At 38.3% G+C, this 22,403-nt stretch overlaps 1 protein-coding gene across 2 annotated transcripts in view; it reads left to right on the top strand.

Annotated features, from left to right (window-relative positions):
* The first annotated feature begins 3,606 nt into the window (after positions 1–3,606).
* Positions 3,607–22,403, top strand: part of LOC127415038 (cyclin-dependent kinase 16-like) — a 45,128-nt gene continuing 26,331 nt past the window's right edge. For both annotated transcript variants that reach the window (XM_051653517.1, XM_051653516.1), the window contains exon 1: positions 3,607–4,044. The gene's annotated coding sequence lies outside the window, so the exon portion shown is untranslated. The remainder of the gene's footprint in view (positions 4,045–22,403) is intronic.

Here is a 22,403-nt window from a genome sequence, read left to right as displayed (position 1 = left end):
CTTTCTCGCTCATCCCCATTACTCTCCCCTTTCATACATTGATAATAAAGACATAAAGAGAGGGGCCTCAAAATCATCACATTAAAGGAAGAGTGGAGCATGGCACGTCTTCTGCAAAAACACAAGTAATTTGCTCAATGTGAGATGCTTTGAGAAAACTGAATACATAATTACATCTATCTATCTATCTGTCTGTCTCGCTGTCTTGCTGTCTGTCAGATGTGATCACATGTTTCAGGATTAAATTTGCATGTGATACTATGTCACCACATTTGAACATTGGGAGCACATGTGAAATGTTACAAAACCCCATAAAAATCACATGTTTGAAATTCATGTGTTGTTTTGTAAGTGTGGTAAACTGAAAACATGGAAAATCACACTGACATTAGCTCTACATGATGCTCATGAAAAAACAGAGAGAGAGAGAGAGAGAGAGAGAGAGAGAGAGAGAGAGAGAGAGAGAGAGAGAGAGAGGTTTCATGTACCAAATGTATTCTCCTCATATGTCATTCCCAATCTAAATCATCCACACACAAACACAATGATGCTTGCATTTGCTGCATCCAAATACACAGGTATACCAGAGCTCCAGCGTTCCGATGTTCTGTGTTAATTCGCCAAAACTTTGAACCTCTATTACTGCATAATAATGTTGCTTTTGAAATGTTAAGCACTTGACTGTACTGTATGAGCTGACTGTATGAATGCAGCTCAATACAGCATGTATCAATGGGTTTGTTTTTTGGTATTACATCATCCACTTAACTGCTTTTAACTATATATTTTTCACCAGAATGAGATCTAAATAATGTCCTTGTTTCTAATTAAAGAACAATCGTATATGGTCATTATCAAGTCATAATAACAATGAGATATCGTAGTCCTGAAGTCACGTGATTTGGCTGAACAGTGGCTACTGGTGGACAAAAGAGGCATTTTCAACACATATTCAGGCATACATGTCTTGCCTTGCCAGTGGCTAATGTTACATATAATTAAGGGCACTTGAGCATGTCTGAAAATCAGCCTACTTTTGTGCTGCTATAATTGAGGCTTTTTCAACTGCATGGATACATTTAACAAAGAACACTTTGTCATATAAATATAAAGAACTAATTTATGGTGTACACACAGTCATTTTCATTTATTAATGATAGTTGCTAGGCTGGTGATATGGTTCAGTGAATGTGGCCACACTGAATGCATTTATTTTTGAGATCAAGCCCTGGTGTGCACAGAATACAAAACTGTCCTGCCGTAATCCCCCACATGCAGTTTCTTCACTGATGAGGTGAATTGATGTGAAGTAAAAAATGAACAAAAGAAATGTTAATTTGCACCCAAGGCACATTGACGCAACACCATTCAGTGGGTTTCCAGGACTAAAGTATCTGCAGGGGCTCTGATGGATGCCAGAGTGGTGACTTGCCTTTTACTGGGGCTCCACTGTGCTCCTCTGCACACTCTACTAAGGCACTCCAGGTTAGGTTTCCCCCAGCTCTCCTAACCAATCCTATTTAATTATCATATAAATTAATGTTGTTATTGCAATTATGAATTTAGCAAATTATATTCAAAACAAATGCTCTAATAGGGTCTGTGAAGTTTCTTTCATATTTTTGGGATATATTATTTAATAATTTATATTATTAAAATATTATATATATATATATATATATATATATATATATATATATATATATATATATATATATATGATTTGTCTAAGATTATATATGTATTTTATTATAAATATTAAATATTATATACATATATAATGTGTGTCTGTGTAATATATATATATATATATATATATATATATATATATATATATATATATATATATATATATATTTACAGTAAAATCAATTTGAAAATAATATACACTGGTGGCCAAAGGTTTGGAATAATGTACAGATTTTGCTCTTATGGAAAGAAATTGGTACTTTTATTCACTAAAGTGGCATTCAACTGATCACAATGTATAGTCAGGACATTAATAACGTGAAAAATTACTATTACAATTTGAAAAAAAAAAAAAAAATCAGAACTTCTTAAACTACTTCAAAGATTTCTCATCAAAAAATCCTCCATGTGCAGCATTGACAGCTTTGCAGATCCTTGTTATTCTAGCTGTCAGTTTGTCCAGATACTCTGGTGACATTTCACCCCACACTTCCTGTAGCACTTGCCATAGATGTGGCTGTCTTGTCGGGCACTTCTCACACACCTTACAGTCTAGCTGATCCCACAAAAGCTCAATGGGGTTAAGATCATTAACACTCTTTTCCAATTATCTGTTGTCCAATGTCTGTGTTTCTTTGCCCACTCTAACCTTTTCTTTTTGTTTTTCTGTTTCAAAAGTGGCTTTTTCTTTGCAATTCTTCCCATAAGGCCTGCACCCTTGAGTCTTCTCTTTACTGTTGTACATGAAACTGGTTTTGAGCAGGTAGAATTCAATGAAGCTGTCAGCTGAGGACATGTGAGGCGTCTATTTCTCAAACTAGAGACTCTGATGTACTTATCCTCTTGTTTAGTTGTACATCTAGACTTCCACATCTCTTTCTGTCCTTGTTAGGGCCAGTTGTTCTTTGTCTTTGAAGACTGTGGTGTACACCTTTGTATGAAATCTTCATTTTTGTATTTTTTTATTTTTTTTTTGGCATTTTCAAGCATTGTATAGCCTTTATTCCTCAAAACAATGATTGACTGACAAGTTTCTAGAGAAAGCTGTTTCTTTTTTTTCTTTTTTTTTTTGTTGTTGCCATTTTTGACCTAATATTGACCTTAAAACATGCCAGTCTATTGCATAATGTGTCAACTCAAAAACAAACACAAAGACAATGTTAAGTTTCATTTAACAAACCAAATAGCTTTCAGCTGTGTTTGATATAATGGTTAGATATAAGTGATTTTCTAGTACCAAATTAGCAATTTAGCATGATTACTCAAGGATAAGTTGTTGGAGTGATGGCTGCTGGAAATGGGGCCTGTTTAGATTTGATCAAAAATGACTTTTTTCAAATAGTGATGGTGCTGTTTTTTACATCAGTAATGTCCTGACTATACTTTGTGATCAGTTGAATGCCACTTTGGTGAATAAAAGTACCAATTTTCTTCAGAAACAGCTAAATCTGTACATTATTCCAAATTTTTGGCCTCCTGTCTATATATATATATATTAAATATATGGATAACGTTAGATAAACTCTAATAACTCTGCTATACACATCATTCTAATATAAAGCTAATTATTTATTTAGATTTTAAGATGGGGTCAACAAACGTAGATTTAAACCATTTAAATGCCTTTAATTGTCAAAAGAACAAGTATTACAAATAACTGCAAATTAACGTAATTTTCATAAACTACGTGCCCTGATGATATGTCAAAAATCGAACAGCTCAGCATTACATATAGTCACTCACAGCATTCTGCGTTCAAGAGGCACTTCAGCTGTCTCTCCCCTGCGCATTCCGCACGAATGGTACAGTCTGACTTGCTTGAATGGAATTTGGGTCAGCCCACTGTAGGTCAGATGTAATTTATTAGGGGTGGATGCTTTCAGTTTACATCCATATTTTAGTGCTACAAGGAACGCATAATATATATAACTAACTTAATCAAGCATTTAACACGATAAAACATCGATATTACATAAAAATGTACTATTTACAGTACAATTCATTGCCTTGACATCTGTAATCATCCAATCGGTCCTGGCGGTGGAGTGAGTGACTCCTGAATCTATTCGCAGCTGCTCGGTCGCTTCCATGATCCACTACACTCCGGATTTGGAAAGGAAAAGAACAGCTGTTGTAACGTTTTAGCAATTTCAGTAGAGAAGACACAGACAGTAGTGGACATGAGGGGTGTACAGGAATCCCAGCAGCATTGGAGACCGCGAGAGCAGATGCCGTAGTGGATCATGGCCGAGGACTATTGGGAGCGCGCGGCAGCTTTGGGATATTATTACTGCTGTTAAGATTACACAAGCAACACACATTTATTCACTCACACACGGGATTTCAAGTCCACCGGTAAGAAAACCACACCACATATCAACCTGTCCCGCTCAGATATTGCATTGTAAATTCTAAAAACTTAATAACATGTCAGATAAAGTGGATTTAGGCCGTTTTGTGTGAGTTTATTCGAGCCGGGTAGCCTGACTGCAATCCTGTTTGGGCTCTCTGAATGAAAACGGAGAGGATGCTTTATAATATATGTAAGGGGATAAAAGAAAAAAGAGAAAGGGGGAATAACAGAGAGGAAACATTCACAAATTCCTCTGTATATTTAGCAAACAGTGGCCGTTTAATGCCGCTCTTTAAAGCCAGCTAACTAGCTAACCTGGCTAACGTGTTTATGTGCGCTTTACTGTGGATTATTCAGCAGTCTGACTGCAATAAATGTTTTATTTCAACAGGAGTATTATTGTCTTTTATTTATGGCTTGCTTTGAGAATAATCTCATCCTGAAGGAGGCGTGCGTTTTTATTCAGTAATGTTGTGCTCTCTAATAATGTCATATTTGAATAACCTCAGGGAAAGTTATATATTAATTTAGGGTTGATTATAATTACAGCCACTTTCCTAAACACTTTCTAATTATCAGATATGAAATATTTACTAAATGTTTCTATACTAGAAGAAGCATTATCGATAACGCATTGTACTCTGGTAATGTACCTTATGATGTCAGCGTGACGTCACTCATTGAAAAAATGATGTGTTGTTCTGTAAGGCTACGTCACAGTTGTGAATCTATATAATTGTATTTATTGTATCCAGGGGTAAGGCTGGACTTTAGTCCAAATGTTGGGTCCATTTTGCATGTAGTCAAAGAGACCATGAGGATGTTTCCAAGCTTACCTTGATTTTCCAGAGGGTACTCAAGGTAAAACCACTTTTGGTGCAAGTGTTGATCCAAACTGATGGAATGTGGAAGGAGGAAGAGAGATCCAGTCAAACACGATCACAATGTTGTGTAAGAAGCTAAATATTGTGTCATTCAGGGGGCTGTCATTTGTTTTTCTTATCAGATGGACCAGAATATTTGACAGTTGTCAAGAAGAGCTGGTCTGACTCAGCATGGCATGTTTTGGAGATGTGGGTGATTTGTAGAAAATGATCAAGTTAAACATAAGAGTGACTGATGTCTTAGGAAAGAGTCTTTAACTTTGCTTTTCTAACCCAACTAGCACTAGGCCTATACTATTGTAAAAACTTTTTTTTTTTTTTTTGGTCTTAGGGGTGCATGTGGTCTCTGGTTTAGAGGGGACACCCATGGACCATCAATACAAAATTGGAAAGCACTTTCTTAATCTGGCCAACACTAATCTGATTGTGCTATGCAATTCATGGGACTAAGGGCATATAGGTTTTTTGTCAGTCCGTTTTTAAACCAATTCATGTTTACAGTGTATCAGGTTGATACAGTGCTTTTCAGAAAGATTTAATGGCTAGATTTGCTAAAATTTGCCAGCTTAGTGGCATCAACTCTTCATCAATTCACGAACCTCTCGAAAATCCGGCCATTTCTTACCGTTGAGCGCTCGTTTGAAAATATCTTCCTCTGAAGTGCGTATACTATCAGCCAGAATTAAAACTTCAGGATCAAAAGTTTAAACTGTCAGGAGATTGCTGCTCGCGCTGGATCTGCATGAGCACGTAGGTGCAAATTCTAAGTAAATGTGCTTCACGTGTGCTATAAGTGTGCGCTGTATGTGCAATTAGTTTGATTCGGTCTGTTGTGAGAAAATACATTTACTAATGCACACATGCCACCCATTGTTGCCGGACTACTGTGTAAACTTGTTTCCTTCTGCCAATATATTAACAATTTCTTCATGTGCAAATAAATTACAAAAATTTGATGCCTAAACAGAAATCAGAAGAAACTGCTATCTACCATTTAAAATACAGTATTATTATTTTTTTAAGATTATTTTTTACAAAGTTAAAGTTTTGTGTGAAATTGATGCTAAATAAGAGTCTATAAATGTTTTTTAGCAATTTTATGTTTATGTTATTTACTATATTAAATTGGATGATATATCGGCCACCCTGCTCTCTGGATATCAGCGTCGGCCATTAAAAAACCCATGTCGGTCAACCACTAGTTATGTGAATTAATTTTTTACTTGCTAGTCAATTACTGGGGTATAATCAATTTAATAAAAACCTGCCCCTAAACATTGCACCAAAAAAAGCAAATTGTGGTTGGTCCCTTTAAAGATGGTCGCTTCCTGTCTAAGTGGGTGGTTCTTGGCCAGAACAAGCTGCAGTGTGGACCAGACTTGGGTTGCCAACTGTACTGTATTAGCTGGGGCATCCTGTATTTCAGCGACGAAATGCTCAAGGGGGGCCCCTTCCCCCGTCGGATTGCGGCATCCCATATTTAAGCACTGAAATTGCATCGTGTCCTGTAGTTAAAGGAATATTCTGGGTTAAATACAAGTTAAGCTCAATCGACAGCATTTGTGGCATAGTATTGATTACCACAAAAATTTATTTTGACTTGCCCCTCCTTTTTTTTTTTTTATAAAAGCAACACTGTAAGTAGTGGAAGTGAATGGGGGCAATTGGTAAAATACTCACTATTTACTCAAATGTATAGCCACATGACAAACATTATGTGTGTAACATGAGCCAAGGTATAGCCAATTTTACAACTTTGTTGTCATTATGATGTACAGTAATGTCAACAAACCCTAAAATGACTGTAAAATATACGATTTAAACAACTTTACAGCTCAAATAATGCATGAGTTTTAATAGAAGAATTAATGTAAGTGCTTTTATAAAATTATAAGCTTCACATTTCTGCCTTTAAACTCTCCAAAATTTGGCCCCGTTCACTTCCTTTGTAAGTGCAAAGTGTAAGTTGTAAGAAAAGGAGGGAAAGTCGAAATAATTTTTTATGGTAATCAACATTGTGCCACAAATGCTGTCGACTGAGCTTAATTTGTACTGAACCCGGAATATTTCTTTTAAGTACTAAAAATGCTCAAGTGTCCCGTATTCGTGTGGCACAAAGTTAGCAGCCCTAGCCAGACTTTATGCCATAGTCAAAAGTCTGGCCATGCGAGACTTTTAAGTAAAATTTAAGTAATGGTTTTCTATAAGTTGCTTGTTTAGGAGAATTAGGGAGATTGCTTGACCTCTTGACTTCCGTGATGAGAGTAATTGGTTTTGAAGCAGGACTAGAATAATTCCAGGGAATGTGGATTGCTTGCAGAATTTGTCTATAGGTAAGTATTTTGCCTACATGATCTTGTACCTCACTGTAGCTGTTGGCTGTTTTGCCAAAAGATTTACCGGTCCAAGGCTGGTTGTTGATTATGAAATGAACCATTTTTTTCAAGTGAGATAGCTCATGCACTGTGTCTGAGAATGTGAGCAAGCCCATAATGCCCCAATGAAAGATAGTGTCCAATTAGAAAGGAACCTGGAAGAGCAGGGGGATTTTCGAGCCCTGGCATGTGTCAATGGTATAATAATATTGATGAAGTGCTGTGCTGTTACAGGCACCTTCCGGATTACTTGTCAACCACCACAGAGAAATGACAGCAACACACACACACACACACACACACAGAGTTGTGCTCAGAGTCTGGCTGATGCAGTGCTGTCTGGACCTGGTGTTCCAGAATCAGTCTCTATGAAGGTCACCACCGTCAGTGTGTCACCTTGTGTTTGGATGCATGTCAGTCTGGTTGGAGGAGGATGGTGGGGCCTGCAGCCAGCACAAACTGGTGCATTGTTTAACCCTCTCACACGGTCTGGTTCCTCCAACTGGAGACGTATGACTTCAACAAATGGGGAATTAAAGATGATGTTTTACAGGAAACAGGCTGCCTTCTACCACTTGGCTGAGCAGGTTTGGAAACTCGTCCACTTGAGTGAGGAGATTTGTGCTCGCTGTTGATTCAATCAAGCTGTCACTGTTAGTTGTCAGAACCACATGAAGCTCGTATTGATCAAGGAGTGAATAAATTAAGCTCATCCTGTGCTGTATCTATGGGTCAAATAAAGAAACATTGTGTCTCTGAAACCAAACGCTGCCAGTGTGTTTGTTTGACAGTGGAGCTGCAGTTAACACTGGCCAAAGTATACTTCGGTTTTCCGCGTGCCGGTATGTCTTGTGCACAGAGCATGTGCCAAAAATTGGTGTCATCAGCACATTATGCGTGGACTGTCCGCGTGCAGCCTTGTTTTTCTGGACAGTCTGCATCTTTGTGCCGTCCGCTAACTGTACAAAAGTGTATCACAAAGCAGTTGTAGTGTGCATGAGTCAAATGTGGGCTTATGGTCAAAAGAGAAAGGCTGACCGTGCGCGAGAAGGAACAACACATGGAAAAATAAAGTTTATCCTGGGCAAGCCCAGAGTCTGTTCACTAACAGTTTAAAGGTGCAATATGTAACAGTTTTCATGTAATGAAATTTTTTTTTTGCCAATGTGTGAACGGCATGTAACGCAACTTAAAAAAATGAGCCCTTCCTGGACTTCCTAGGTTGCCTATTAAAGCCTGTAGACTGCTTTTCATGTGAAGGGAGTAGGTTGCTTTTACCGGGAAAATCCAAAGGATGTGACGTTTATGCGCGCTCCCAAGAGCCTTACCTCAGTGCTTCCGCTATTCAACAGCGACAACAAACTGCAACACTAGGTAACGTTATCTTAGAGATGGAATCCTGCAAACGTCCGGCTCCCAGCACAACACCGACTCCTACACAAACTCAGAGTGAGCCAAAAAAACCCCAAACATTTATCTACTGAATCCCGTCTGGCTAAGTAGGAACGTGATCGTGGTCGAGCGAAAACTAGAGTGAACATCGCCGTTGGTTGGCGTTCATCTTATTGGACAGGTAAACTTACATTACTGCAAAGCATGCGAAATATAGTGCAATAAGGATTGATCTGTGTAATTTTAGCTAACTTGATCTTGCCTGCTAACGCTGACAGATTGCAAGCTACCTTGCTTCGTAACTTTCAGGTAATTTCAATTTTAAAATGCAGGATAAATTTAAGCAAATACGCTGGTTTCTTGATCGTTGTACAACATATGACATACAAAACATATAATAGTGCGACATAACAGTGCAATGCAACAGTAAATTGTCTGGTATAGTTCGGTAGTAAGCAGCTGTATGTGTGTATTAGTATGCTATGTTAGCTGTTAAGTAGTTTTAATTTAGTCTCAAAGTTTGTAGTAAAACAATCATAACTGTGTAATTTTAATTATGCTACCTCATCTGTCAGCATGATGCCGGTGAATCTTTTTCAGTCTCTTTGTACGTTACGTCATTGTTTTGGTCGATGCTCGCTCGCTTGCGTCCCTATAAAGTGTGTGCACAAGCTCGAGCAGGTAGCTGGCTGCAGTTCACTTAACGGCCACAAGTGTCATTAATAACAAGGGTTTCTGAATCTTACATACTGCACCTTTAATCAATACTGCACACAAATCTGGAAAGGATTTTCTCAATCTGGCAAGCTCTTTTATGCAGCTTTTTTCAGAGTTTTGTTTGAGGCATTTGGTAGCTTGTTAGCAGAACTGTATATTCTGCTGTGTTTTGAGTTAAGTCTGTGTAATAATCAGTATTTAATTTATTTTGGATCTGCACAAAATCAGATTACAAAGTCTGCACATTTTATCTGAAATTTGTATTCAGTTCATGGAGACTGTTGCGCCATTACTCCTATACGTCAAGTAAAACCGAGATGAACTGTAGTTGATCGCTTTATATGTTACCAGACAGTCTCTTCCTTTCTTAAAGGGATAGTTCACCCAAAAATGAAAATTCTCTCATCATTTACTCACCTTCATGCCATCCCAGATGTGAGTGACTGACTTTTTTCTGCTGAACACAAACGAAGATGTTTAGAAGAATATCTCAGATCTGTAGGTCCATACAATGCAAGTGAATGGTGAATGGTACTTTTTTTTTTTTTTACTCTAAATTTCCACTTTCACTTACATCTGTAATTCAAATGTGGTGCCTGTTTAGATTAACTTTCAAATCTGAAAGTGAAAGGGGAGGTTTAGAGTTAAATATTTATGACTTAAATATTGATCTGTTTCTCACCCACACCTATCATATTACTTCTGAAGACATGGATTAAACCACTGGAGTCATATGGATTACTTTAATGCTACCTTTATGTGATTATTGGAACTTCAAAGTTCTGATCACATTTCACTTGCATTGTATGGACCTACAGAGCTGAAATGTTCTTCTAAAAATATTTGTTTGTGTTCAGCAGAAGAAAGAAAGTCATACACATCTTAGATGGCATGAGGGTGAGTAAATGATTAGAGAATTTTAATTTTTGGGTGAACTAAACCTTTAAGCAGGTGGTTCGCGGCCAGAATAAACTGCAATTTGAACCAGACTTTATGCAATATTTAAATGTCTATGGACAGATGCTCTACAGTCACATTGGAGAAAAAATTTGCCATTGACTAGTAAAATAGCCATACTTTTGATATTACTTACATTGGCATACTTACATGCTCATGCAACGGAAAACTGTTAAAGATGCTAAGCAAAAGTTACTTTTGTAAATTAATCTTTCAGCTATCTATCGATCGATCATTGAAGTCAAAAGTTTACATACACTCATTTTTTAGCCACTCCACAGATTTAGTATTACCAAACTATAGTTTTGGCAAGTCATCAACTTTGTGCATGACACGAGTAATTTTTCCAACAATTGTTTACAGACAGATTGTTTCACTTTTAATTGACTATATCACAATTCCATTGGGTCAGAAGTTTACATACACTAAGTTAACTGTGCCTTTAAGCAGCTAGGAAAATTCCAGAAAATTATGTCAAGCCTTTAGACAGTTAGCCAATTAGCTTCTGATAGGAGGTGTACTGAATTGGAGGTGTACCTGTGGATGTATTTTAAGGCCTACCTTCAAACTCAGTACCTCTTTGCTTGACATCATGGGAAAATCAAAAGAAATCAGCCAAGATCTCAGAAAAAATTTTTGGACCTCCACAAGTCTGGTTCATTCTTGGGTTGCAATTTTCAAATGCCTGAAGGTACCACGCTCATCTGTACAAACAATAGTACAAAAGTGAAAAGTGCAAATCAATCCCAGAACAACAGCAATGGACCTTGTTAAGATGCTGGAGGAAACAGATAGACAAGTATCTATATCCACAGTAAAACAAGTCTTATATCAACATAACTTGAAAGGCTGCTCAGCAAGGAAGAAGCCAATGCTCCAAAACCGCCATAAAAAAGCCAGACTACAGTTTGCAAGTGCACATGGGGACAAAGATCTTACTTTTTGGAGAAATATCCTCTGGTCTAATGAAACAAAAATTGAACTGTTTGACCATAATGACCATTGTTATGTTTGGAAGAAAAAGGGTGAGGCTTGCAAGCCGAAGAACACCATCCCAACCGTGAAGCATGGGGGTGGCAGCATCATGTTGTGGGGGTGCTTTGCTGCAGGAGGGACTGGTGCACTTCGCAAAATAGATGGCATCATGAGGAAGGAAAATTATGTGGATATATTGAAGCAACATCTCAAGACATCAGTCAGGAAGTTAAAGCTCAGTCGCAAATGGGTCTTCCAAATGGACAATAACCCCAAGCATACCTCCAAATTTGTGGTAAAATGGCTTAAGGACAACGAAGTCAAGGTATTGGAGTGGCCATCACAAAACCCTGGCCTCAATCCGATAGAAAATTTGTGGGCAGAACTGAAAAAGCGTGTGCGAGCATGGAGGCCTACAAACCTGACTCGGTTACACCAGTTCTGTCGGGAGGAATGGGCCAAAATTCCAGCAACTTATTGTGAGAAACTTGTGGAAGGCTACCCAAAAGTTAAACAAATTAAAGGCAATGCTGCCAAATACTAACAAAGTGTATGTAAACTTCTGACCCACTGGGAATGTGATGAAAGAAATAAAAGCTGAAATAAATCATTCTCTCTACTATTATTCTGATATTTCACATTCTTAAAATAAAGTAGTGATCCTAACTGACCTAAGACAGGGAATGTTTTCTACAGTTAAATGTCAGGAATTGTGAAAAACTAAGTTTAAATGTATGTGGCTAAGGTGTATGTAAACTTCTGACTTCAACTGTATATATACACTGATCAGCCACAACATTAAACCACCTGCCTAATATTGTGTAGGTACCCATGTGTACTCTATCATTGGAACTTGGCAGTGCAATGTTGTTGGCTTTTGTATGCTTATGTTCACCATTTAAAAGTCACTTTGGATAAAAGCGTATGCTAAATGACTAAATGTAAATGAATCCATTTATATGATGTCATGAAATTACATAACATATGAAGCTGTCACTATTTGAAATGTATTTGTCAGCTGCACATTTTTAACACTAAATGTTTACAACGTTGGAACCATAATTTTTTTTTTTTATAGAATTCTTTTGTAACTTTTAAGTGCTTGAACTATGTTAAAAGTGATTTATTCGCATTGTAGAGGGCTGGTACTATGTGAGACTAGCACTGTGTTGACCTAGAAGGGGCCTACAGACTGCCGTCCTTCAGACTGCCGTCCTGCATCCTGTCTTGATGGTCGACCACTGTGTGCAGTAATGAAGAGAGATAGAAAGAGTCTTAAAGAGTCATCATCAACCCTGATTAAGTACCACTAAGATGCTCTCGAGAGCAAGGAACGGCCCTTAACCCAGACCGCTGCAGCATGACTCTAGGGCCACAATCACTCACTAGGTCATGAATGGAGCCAGTGTGGTGTGCAGTATTGCCGCATGGTAAACAGGTTACGCTCACGTAGACATAGCAGTGTCTTGTTTGTATTTGATTACTGTACTGATTGAAGAATGACTAATAGATTCATCTAGCCATTGGTGCAGCTGATATAACATGCTGCCTGGTCAGCTGCTCAACCACTGTGCAATATATGACCACGGTTTCCTTTTCCAGTTAATGAAATGGAGTGGTAATTAAAATTATGAGTCATGCTGACATCTGACAAGGAGTTGCGTTAATCGAAAATTTCAATTTTCATGACTGTATACTTCATTCATATATGTCAGTGTGTACTGCATAAACAAAAAGAAAGCTAAAAAAATCTGAAAAAAAAGAAAAAACTGAAATATCACATTGGCGTAAGTATTCAGACCTTTAACTCAGTACTTATTTGTAGCACCTTTGGCAGCGATAACAGCCTCAAATCTTTTTGGGTATGATGTGCCAAGCTTTGCACACCTGGATTTGGGGATTTTCTGCCATTCTTCTCAGCAGATCCTCTCAAGCTCTGTCGGGTTGGATGGGGACCGTTGGTGGACAGCCATTTTAAGGTCTCTCCAGAGATGTTCGATTGGGTTCAAGTCCGGGTTCTGGCTGGGCCACTCAAGGACATTCACAGAGTTGTCCCTAAGCCACTGCTGGCTGTTTGCTTATGGTCGTTGTCCTGTTGGAAGGTGAACCTTCGGCCCAGTCTGAGGTCATGAGCGCTCTGGACCAGTTTTTCATTAAGGATATCTCTGTATTTTGCTGCATTCAGCTTTCCTTCAATCCTGACCAGTACTCCAGTCCTTGCCACTGAAAAAACCCCCACAGCATGATGCTACCACCACCATGCTTCACCGTTGGGATGGTATTGCGCAGGTGATGACGATGCCTGGATTCCTCCAGACATGACGCTTGGAATAGATGCCAAACAGTTCAATCTTCCCTTCATCAGACCAGAGAATCTTGTTTCTAACAGTCTGAGAGTCCTTTAGGTGCTTTTTTATGTGCCTCGCACTGAGGAGAGTCTTCTGTCTGGCCACTCTGCCATAAAGCCCAGATTGTAGAGTGTTGCAGTGATGGTTGTCCTTCTGCAAGTTTCTCCCATCTCCACACATGATCTGTTTCATATTTATTTATGATATGCCGTTTTTCCGGAAACTAAGTCGCACCTGAATATAAGTCGTACCAGGTCAAAATCGCATTGCTCAGAGAAAAAAAAAACCCACAGAAGTCACTTCTCTGTGTAAATCGCACTGACATACTGATCCCGACTTCCCTTCATCTGCTCAAAAGTCAGACACGCTTAGTTATGAAGATTAAATTACCTCAGGAAATACAAATAAACAGCTTTTAGTGTGTGACTAAAACAGTATGCCTGTTGTATTCTATTCATTCATTAACATTAGAGACTGCCTATCTGTGGATATTTCTGAACCCTCTATGCTGTGCTTTAGTTATCCGGTTCACTGACTGAATGTTTTTCCTACGAGTGTGGTGAAACATAGAGTTTGTTAGAAACATTATGTTATGATGGACAGAATGTTTAAACTGGTTGCATAAAGTAATTTTGTAAAGGCAAAATATTCTGAATTTGCCACTTTAAAATGCTTCTACCGTCTCTATGACTGATGTTTTCATCTGTTTGAATGTAAGCATATATGCTTTAGTGTGTGTGCATTTGAACGGCCGACATTAATTACGTATAAATTATAAGTCGCAGGACCTTTCAGATGATGGAAAAAAAAAATGTGACTTATAATCAGGAAAACACAGGTAGTCATGGAAATCTTGTATATCTGGGAGTGTTATGAAAAGGAGTTTATAATTTATTAGACTATATACTGTATTTTCACTTACATTCATCACCACAAAATCTTTGGGATGATCACAGGTGTGGCTCTTCTGGTTTGAAGTGTTCCCTGTCTGAGCCAACACTTTTTCGACAAAGTTTACTGATTGGCTAACCATCAATGATGGTGCCTTGTGGGTCTTTTAAATAGCCAAAATATTCCAACACCCCAGACTTCAGCTGTTGGTGGGGGAAAATAAAGGTTCAGGCTTTGACATTTCACTCTCTGCCGTGCAGTTCATGCATGTAGCTTTTAAAATGAAGTGACGGTTAAGTGAAACAGCAGGATGTAGAAAGTTAAACATTTATTTTATCAAGTTTATATAATTCTGTGTAAATGTAGCCGATTATCTCTTATCTCTTAATTTAACTGATATTTACAGTGAGAAACTTATATTCCTTTACTTGGATTTGAGACAAAAAACAGTAATACCGTGAATGCAATACCTTGAATTATAAATGGCAACGGTCATATAAATGACGGTTGTTATCAAACCGTCTTTTTTTTTAAACCATGGTATACCATGAAACCATGATACCGTTACATCCCTAGACAGGTGTGTGCCTTCAAATCATGTCCAACCAAATGAATTTGCCACAGGTGGACTCCAACAAAGTGTAGAAACATCTAAAAGATGATCCAGAGAAATGGGATACACCTGAGCTAAATTTCAAGTGTCATAGCAAAGGGTCTGAATACTAATGTCAATGTGATATTTCAGTTTTTCTTTTTATTTATTTATTTATTTTATCCCCTTTTCTCCCCAATTCTGGAATGCCCAGTTCCCACTACTTACTAGGTCCTCGTGGTGGCACGGTTACTCACCTTAATCCGGGTGGCGGAGGACAAGTCTCAGTTGCCTCCACTTCTGAGACAGTCAATCCGCGCATCTTATCACATAGCTCACTGTGCATGACACTGTGGAGACTCGCAGCATGCAGAGGCTCATGCTATTTTCCGTGATCCACGCACAACTTACCACGCGCCCCATTGAGAGCGAGAACCATTCATCACGACCACGAGGAGGTTACCCCATCTGACTCTACCCTCCCTAGCAACCGGGCCAGTTTGATTGCTTAGGAGACCTGGCTGGAGTCACTCAGCACACCCTTGATTCGATCTTGCGACTCCAGGGGTGGTAGTCAGCGTCAATACTCGCTGAGCTACCCAGGCCCCAGTTATTTCTTTTTAATAAATTTGTTGAGTCATGAAAAATCTGTTTTTTGCTTTGTCATTATAGGCTATAAAGTGTAGATTGATGTGAAAAAAATAAATAATTTAAAGCATTTTAGCATAAGGCTGCAACATAACAAAATGTGAAAAAATGCGGTCTGAATGCACTTTCTGAATGCACTGTATTTTTGGATAATCCAGTCAGTACATAATTTATAAATGCTATTGAATAATTTTCTTTTTATTTGGATCTAGTCAAAGAAAAGAAAAAACACAACTTGGTTTTGAATCAGCCTTACCATAATGCTAAAATTAAAATTTTGCCACATTTCTGTCTGATATGTTGTTGGCCAATAATATTATTATTATAAACTTTCGCCAAGAAACTCACCATCTTCTTTAAAGCAATGCAACAAAGAAAATAATACATAAGAAAAAAAATCCAACAAAAATATATAGGACCTTAATGATTTAAGTCTATAGAGAATATCTGAAGACGAACATGTCCAGTTCGTTTCCTAATATCTAACATCATTCGAACAGAATTTTAGTAAGGCTGAAAATATTTAGTTTAAAAACCCTTTATTTTGACTAGATGTTGGTTAGAAAGTTGGGCTTAAATGTCTAGCCATTTAAGATGTTTGACTTTCGTGTTAGCGCTTTAAGGTGAAACTAAAAAACTCAGTTTTGTGGACTGCGCCACGATTTTGAGGATTGGGAAGCCTGCTCGATTCGCGCACACGCGACACTCCCGTGAGACACAAATGCACGTGTCAGATGAGAAGCATATTTAGCTTATGAAACGCCAAACACAAGATGAATATCACTGAATTTAATTAATATCATTGAAATTTTCAATGCCGGAAAACCCCTCTCCATGTCTCTAAAATTCTCACGTGAAGCCCTGCCTACTGATAAATACACACACACCATGCACATGGATATTTACATATTGCGATATACACAGTATGGCAAAATCTCTATTGATTGACACTTTATATCGTCGTCATATTGCCCAGCCCTAATTTTAGTCATTCTCATTTAGCTGTATTTTTATATGTGCCAGTTTATGTTGATATCAGGCACATTGAAAAAGTTGTGTGAACCTGTGCATGTGTACGTACACTTTTTCAAATGGTTATTTCCTTTTAAAACCGCACGTAACCGACAAAGGTATCAAAATCTTGTTTTAGCGCAGCTGTTGATAGATAGGTAGAACTTTCACCCTAGAAATCCTTGTTTTCCCCACATTTGCTTGGTGAGTTAAAAATCTGTTATATATCCACTGTCATGTGGATACCTGAATGTAGCCCTAGTACTTATAAAATGAAAACAGTATGATGTATAAATAAATCATTATGTAACTTACATCTTAGTTTATCAGAGTGACAGATAAAGATTTTTCTAGTATAACCTCTGCACCTGATGTCAAGACATGCTGAAGTTCTTTCTTTCAGTCCATAAGATTTACCTGTAATGCAAAACTGTGATGAATACTGAGCAAAGTGTCCTTTTAACAGTCAAAGTTCCTTCTCAGAGCTGCGAGTCATGTAATTTTACTGTATACAGAGCAAATGGTTGTTTATTGTCCTGGATATCCTGTCATGGTTAAAATTCTGATGTCCAACCTTATCTGATTTTAAGGCTGGCTGGTTCATCTTGATAAAGTAGCATTGTGTTTATGAGTAACATAAATCAGAGAGGTTTCAATTACCCTGTATTGCCGTGATTACCATTGGCTCTGTCCTAGTTTATTTGTTCAAACTAAATAGCAGTACGAAAAGCAAAGGATCTGTATATCGCTGTCCTCTTGAATTTCTGATGTGTTTTTGTGCCGTACAGCCCTCAGGGGGGAAAGAAAACACAGATCTCACTATTTCAAGAATGTCAACTATTTGTAGGATTTTTGGTGATTACATTCCAACCATTTGCCTTTTGAGTAACCTAAAAACCTTTGGACTTTTCACTATACTACGGTAAGCTTTAGATAAACATAACAAGACTGGATGTTTTTGAAGGTGGAAATTTTGGTAAAGACAGGCAAGGTCACCAGATCGCCATCCCAGATGTGTATGACTTTCTTCTGCTGAACACAAGCAAAGATTTTTAGAAGAATATTTCAGCTCAGGAAAAAAAGCCACACATCTGGGATTGCATGAGGATTAGTAAATGATGAGAGAATTTTCATTTTTGGGTGAACCATTCCTTTAATTATTCAGCGTCTCGTGCAAAAGCTATGTATTTTTGAACTTAAACCTTTTAAGAATACTCGACACCTGCATTCTGTTAAACTGTTTGTTGCGCTGCATCTAGCCTTCTTTTAGCACAAGAAAGCAATCGGTCTGAAGTCATCATCAGTGCTTGGCATACATCCAAAGTTCGAATGCACAGTTTTAGTATTTGAATGTTCAATTCAAGCTTAAATTCGATGAAAATTTGAATTTCGAATCTTAATTTGACAGCCTTAATAGCAATGTTTGCCAACCTCCCACAACACCCTAGAATTATAACGATGAGTTATGGAAAGCAACACATTTTTTTATTGAAAAAAATGAAAGAAATAATAATAAAGAAAAATATTTTTTTTTAGTTTTTAACATATACTGAAATATCAGTGTGATGTAAATTTTCTAGTGCTGTCAGTTGATCATTTTTTTTGGATTCGTGGTGGCATAGTGACTCTCCTCAATCTGGGTGGCGGAGAACGAATCTGTTGCCTCCGCATCTGAGACTGTCAATCCATGCATCTTATCACGTGGTTTGTTGAGCGCGTTACAGCGGAGACATAACGCGTGTGGAGGCTTCACGCTATTCTCCGCGGCATCCACGCACAACTCACCACGCACCCCACCGAGAGCGGACCACATTATAGTGACTATGAGGAGGTTACCCCATGTGACTCTACCCTCCCTAGCAACCAGGCCAATTTGGTTGCTTAGGAGACCTGGCTGGAGTCACTCAGCACTCCCTGGATTCGAACTCGCGACTCCAAGGGTGGTAGTCAGCATCTTTACTTGCTGAGCTACCCAGGCCCCATGCAATAATGCTTTATTAACATTTTCCAAATAAAGCCTACCACAGTGGCTACATCCGAATACGTAGACAGCTGACTTGCTGCCAATTTAGTTAATGGCTTAACCGACAGAGTTTTTGAATGAATGGAACTCTTAAGGGAACAGGTCCCAGAACAGTTTGAAAATCACCTTATTTACATCCTGCCTCTGTATACAGTCTCCGAAGGCAGTATTTTCCCGTTTTTGGACGCAGCCAGTATAAAGATAGAAATGCACTAAAATAGCACCAATGCAAGTAACATTAAACGCTTCCCAAAGTCTAAGTGGGAGGTTAACTAAAGAACTAGTCCCCATAGGTTGCGTATTCATTGCAATAATGCGCATTAAATCTCTTAAACCCTCATCCTCCACAATAATAAATTGCCGGCAGACTATGGCGATTCACTTTGGATATGGAATTCCAGTGATTTGCGTCAAGGTGTTAAGCGCCGCTTTGGTAGTATGCCATTCCGAAAACGACAATCATCTGTTTCTGCTTTTACCACTGGCACTGACCATGTAATGGTGCTTCATCAGAATTGTACAGTTATCATTAGCTGACGCATTGAAAGCTCATCAGCAAAGGGTACATATTTTAAATTAAATTAGCTTTGAGCAGAGTGTCGACAGACTGTCCACAGGAGAGCTCCAACAAGCTGCGCAGCAGTCCCTCATCAGTGCTGTATATATCGTGTTTGGCTTGTAGGTGATAGTTAAGATTTGACGCACTTCTGTGGTAAAATTCCGACTTACAAAGGACGCAAAGTACTTTATTATTTTTTTACAATTCCCATCTGTGTTTGTTTCTCCATCCCTTGATCATTGCACAGAATTGCGGTTGTGTGTTTCTGCTGTGTATATCAGTGGAATGTGCCCACCGGACACATCGCCCTATTCCAACCAGATTTTAGAACTCACACATAGCCCTTTTCCACCGAAATTGTGATGGTTCTCATGCCGAGCCTGTGCTCTGCTGGTTCACGGCCGGGGCAATCTGGAGCCTATCGTAAACCGGCCGAGCTTTTCCACTGACCAGAGAGCCGAACGGTGACGTAACGGGTTACTGTCTATGTGGTTGTTTCACGTGACTACCTCAAACATAAACAAACGTGGCGTGTCACAGTGTGTTTGTATACAGCTATTAATATTGTTTTTGAAGACATATTTAAACATATGGATTAATGCAATCCATCGTTATTACATTGCTCAACAAGATTGTCAGAGACGACATCTATGCTAAAGACAAAAGGTAATGTAATTACATTATATTGTATGAACTATGGCTTAACTTGCTAAGTTCTGTAAACTGTTACAGTGGAATCATTATTAACATTGGTGTAGCAGATGGTTGTATATGGATTTTTGCCATAGCATATAATATTATTGATTGAGAATCCCACCGTTTTACGTAACAGATAGCCATGATCTTCCAAACTTAGTGAGTAGCTGGTCAAAAATCCCCTTACAGAACAAATCAATGCACAAAATAAGATGACAACAGTGTAAGAAAAGCTAACAAATATGGCAAATATAACAACTTTCTGAGATCAGCTGCAGAGGACACCGGTGATTCACCGTTTATCACGAGTGTTACTGGCTGAATTCATTGCCCCGGTTAGTTAGCAGGCTGGTCGGTGTTCAAAACATTGTTGCTCCGTCCACTGTCGCTTTTGCTTATGTCTTTCTTACTCCCTTAAGTGTTTTTCAACTTGTTAATGATTTGGTCTGTTGTCCGACTGAAGGCGGCGTATATCATTTAGTGCTGTATCTTCATTCTCGTAGAGTATTTTTTTCCTTTGCGATCTCTCTAGTTTATCTCGGCTCTTCGTAAATACCATATCGCAAGTAGAGCACTTGTTTCGTCATGTTACCTGAATGCTTTTGATGTCTGATAATTTTGTGGATTTTTTGTTGTTGTTATAGAGTGAAGTAATACTCCTTGCTGCAGATGGTTGCTACTGTTATTGTTTGGGAAAACTTTACCATTGTGACGAAACATTATCCCGCCCTCCATCCCCTGACATAGTCTTTTCCTGTGTAGAGACCAGCAAGCTTTTGGGGCTGGTGCGGAACCAGGTTTTTGGCCCTGGAACGTCCTTTTCTGTGGTGGAAATGCGTGGAACAGTTCGAGAATTCGCACCGGCCCAGGAACCCGCACCCAAACCATGTTGGTGGAAAAGGGCTAACAGAGCTAAATAAAATGTCAGAATCTAATGTGAAAATTGGTAAATGCGTTAATCGTTATTAAGAAAAACTTAACGCGTTAAACATTTTAAAAGCTCTTAAATTTTCTTATCTTAAATACATGACTGGGAGTAAATGAAGAATTAAGAGTACGAGTGGTTTATCAACATAGTCATGATGACTAACTGATGTTCAAACAACTCCACCTCAAACCTGTTTGGACTCCATAACAAATATTTGAATTAAGAGCATGTGGTCTGCTGCTTGTTTAACATTCTAAATCTCTTGTAGTGTGGACCATGATATCTGTCTGCACAGCAATAAAGTGTTTGAAATTTTGTGCTTGTGTAGAATCCCATCCTGAGGCAACTTGTTTAGTGGGTCATTTTAAGTCCAGAGACCCAAAGCTTGGATTTGTTGCTCTTCTTTGTGCCAAAGCATGTGATTACTCTGAAGGAAAAGCACAGCCTTTTGGCATTTTGGCTATTCCTAAAGAGAAGCCCCTGTGTTTCCCACAAGCATTGAGGACAAGTGTTTTTGAGTCTGGTTTTCTCTAAGGCTATGTTCGGAATCGGATACTAGCATACTACTTACTGCATACTGATCTGTATATACTGTACACTGCATACTGTTGTTTAAAAATAGCATGTAAAACACTATGCAGTATGCAACTTGGGATGAACCGATTTATCACTGCCAATATTTATAGGCCAATTATTGACTAAATTAAAGGATAATTCACCCAAAAATTAAAATTCTCTCATCATTTACAAATATTGATCTGTTTCTCACCCAAACCTATAATATTGATTCTAAAGATATGGATTTAACCACATGGATTACTTTTATGCTGCCTTTATGTACTTTCGGAGCTTAAACATTTTGGTACCCATTCACTTGCATTGTGAAGACCTACAGAGGTGAGAGATTCTTCTAAAAATCCTTTTTTGTGTTCAGCAGAAGAAAGAAAGTCATACACATCTGGGATGGCATTAGGGTGAGTAAATGATGAGAGAATTTTTGGGTGAACTATCCCTTTAAAACTATCGGCAAATCGATTTTAATCATGAAAACGCAGATATGGAAAACTGACGGTTCATTTATAATTAATTATCAACACACTCTGTAAAAACTCTTTTTCAAATGCACAATCCAGAAATAATGATAGTCACAGAATGTAGAAGGGTTGACACTCCTTAGAACATGTAATATTTAATTTATATTCTTTATCATTCTCGCATTAATGAGGAAAAACCGTCATTACAGATGTGACGGTTGTGAAAGCGGCACTTACATATACATGATGTAAAACCATCCAAAATGTTTTGAAACCTGCTAACTTTGACTTTTGAGACACTGGTATGGTATCCATTAAGGCTGCATGATTG

The sequence above is a fragment of the Myxocyprinus asiaticus genome, chromosome 24, assembly GCF_019703515.2.
Source record: "Myxocyprinus asiaticus isolate MX2 ecotype Aquarium Trade chromosome 24, UBuf_Myxa_2, whole genome shotgun sequence".
Classification (NCBI taxonomy): Eukaryota; Metazoa; Chordata; class Actinopteri; order Cypriniformes; family Catostomidae; genus Myxocyprinus; species Myxocyprinus asiaticus.
Note: the sequence above shows the minus strand (reverse complement) of the source record. Positions and strands in the feature narration are given on the sequence as shown.